Raw genomic sequence first — 2724 nt, 5'->3', positions numbered from 1 at the left:
ACGACAGAATGATCTCTGTTTGTTTCCAAGGCAAACCATTCAATATAACAGTAATCCAAGTCTATGCTCCAACCAGTAATGCTGAAGAAGCTGAAGTTGAATGGTTCTTTGAAGAGCTTTTAGAACTAACACCCAAAAAAGATGTCCTTTTCATTATAGGGGACTGGAATGCAAAAGTAGGAGTCAAGAAACACCTGGAGTAACAGGCAAATTTGGCCTTGGAATACAGAATGAAGCAGGGCAAAGGCTAATAGAATTTTGCCAAGAGAATGCACTGGTCATAGCCAACACCCTCTTCCAACAACACAAGAGAAGGCTCTACACATGGACATCACCAGATGGTCAACACTGAAATCAGCTTGATTATATTCTTTGCAGCCAAAGATGGAGAAGCTCTATACAGTCAGCAAAAACAAGACTGGGAGCTGACTGTGGCTCAGATCGTGAACTCCTTATTGCCAAATTCAGACTTAAATTGAAGAAAGTAGGGAAAACCACTAGACCATTCAGGCATGACCTAAATCAAATCCCTTATGATTATACAGTGGAAATGAGAAATAGATTTAAGGGACTAGATCTGATAGACAGAGTGCCTGATGAACTATGGATGGAGGTTTGTGACATTGTAGAGGAGACAGGGAGCAAGACCATCCCCAAGAAAAAGAAATGCAAAAAAGCAAAATGGCTGTCTGAGGAGGCCTTACAAATAGTTTTGAAAAGAAGAGAAGCTAAAAACAAAGGAGAAAAGGAAAGATATACCAATTTGAATGCAGAGTTCCAAAGAATAGCAAGGAGAAATAAGAAAGCCTATCTCAGTGATCAGTACAAAGACATAGAGGAAAACAACAGAATGGGAAAAACCAGGGATCTCTTCAAGGAAATTAGGAGAACCAAGGGAACATTTCATGCAAGGGTGGGCTCAATAAAGGACAGAAATGGTATGGACCTAACAGAAGCAGAAGATATTAAGAAGAGGTGGCAAGAATACACAAAAGAACTGTACAAAAAAGATCTTCACAACACAGATAGTCATAATGGTGTGATCACTCACCTAGAGCCAGACATCCTGGAATGTGAAGTAAAGAGGGCCTTAGGAAGCACCACTACAAACAAAGCTAGTAGAGGTGATGGAATTCCAGTTGAGCTATTTCAAATCCTGCAAGATCATGCTGTGAAAGCGCTGCACTCAATATGCCAGCAAATTTGGAAAACTCAGCAGTGGCCACAGGACTGGAAAAGGTCAATTTTCATTCAAATCCTAAAGAAAGGCAATGTCAAAGAATGCTCAAACTACCGCACAATTGTACTCATCTCACACGCTAAGAAAGTAATGCTCAAATTTCTCCAAGCCAGGCTTCAGCAACACGTGAACTGTGAACTTCCAGATGTTCAAGCTGGTTTTAGAAAAGGCAGGGGAACCAGAGATCAAATTGCAAACGTCTGCTGGATCATCGAAAAAGCAAGAGAGTTCCAGAAAAACATCTATTTTTGCTTTATTGACTATGCCAAAGCCTTTGACTGCGTGGATCACAATCAACTGTGGAAAATTCTGAAAGAGATGGGAATACCAGACTACCTGACCTGCCTCTTGAGAAACCTATATGCAGGTCAGAAAGCAACAGTTAGAACTGGACATGGAACAACAGACTGGTTCCAAATAGGAAAAGGAGTATGTCAAGGCTGTATATTGTCACCCTGCTTATTTAACTTATATGCAGAGTACATCATGAGAAACTCTGGGGTGGATGAAGCACAAACTGGAATCAAGATTGGCAGGAGAAAAATCAATAACCTCAGATATGCACATAACACCATCCTTAAGGCAGAAAGCAAAGAATTAAAGAGCCTCTTGATGAAAGTGAAAGTGGAGAGTGAAAAAGTTGGCTTAAAGCTCAACATTCAGAAAACTAAGATCATGGCATCTGGTCCCATCACTTCATGGAAAATAGATGTGGAAACAGTGGAAACAGTGTCAGACTTTATTTTTGGGGGCTCCAAAATCACTGAAGATGGTGACTGCAGCCATGAAATTAAGAGATGCTTACTCTTTGGCGGGAAAGTTATGACCAACCTAGACAGCATATTCAAAAGCAGAGACATTACTTTGCCAACAAAAGTCCATCTAGTCAAGGCCAAGGTTTTCCAGTAGTCATGTATAGATGTGAGTGTTGGACTACAAAGAAAGCTGAGCACTGAAAAATTGATTTTTCTGACCTGCGGTGTTGGAGAAGACTCTTGAGAGTCCCTTGGACTGCAAGGAGATCCAACCTGTTCATCCTAAAGGAGATCAGTCCTGAGTGTTCATTGGAAGGACTGATGTTGAAGCTGAAACTCCAATACTTTGGCCACCTGATGCAAAGAGCTGACTCAATTGAAAAGAACCTGATGCTGAGAAAGATTGGAAGGTAGGAGGAGAAGGGAACAACAAAGGATGAGATGGTTGGATGGTATCACCAACTCAATGGACATGAGTTTGGGTAATCTCCGGGAGGTGGTGAGGGACAGGGAAGCCTGGCGTGCTGCAGTCCTTGGGGTTGCAAAGAGTGGGACACCACTGGGCAACTGAACTGACTGACTGACTGAAGATGACCACAGGACTTCTTTGGTGGTCCAGTGGATAAGAATCTGCCTGCCAATGCAGGGGACGTGGGTTTGATCCCTGGCCTGGGAAGATTTCACATGCTATGAACAGCTAAGCCTGTGTGCTGCAACTACAGACAACCG

The sequence above is a fragment of the Bos taurus genome, chromosome 16 (genome assembly GCF_002263795.3).
Source record: "Bos taurus isolate L1 Dominette 01449 registration number 42190680 breed Hereford chromosome 16, ARS-UCD2.0, whole genome shotgun sequence".
Taxonomy (NCBI): Eukaryota; Metazoa; Chordata; class Mammalia; order Artiodactyla; family Bovidae; genus Bos; species Bos taurus.
This window is presented reverse-complemented; position numbering follows the sequence as displayed.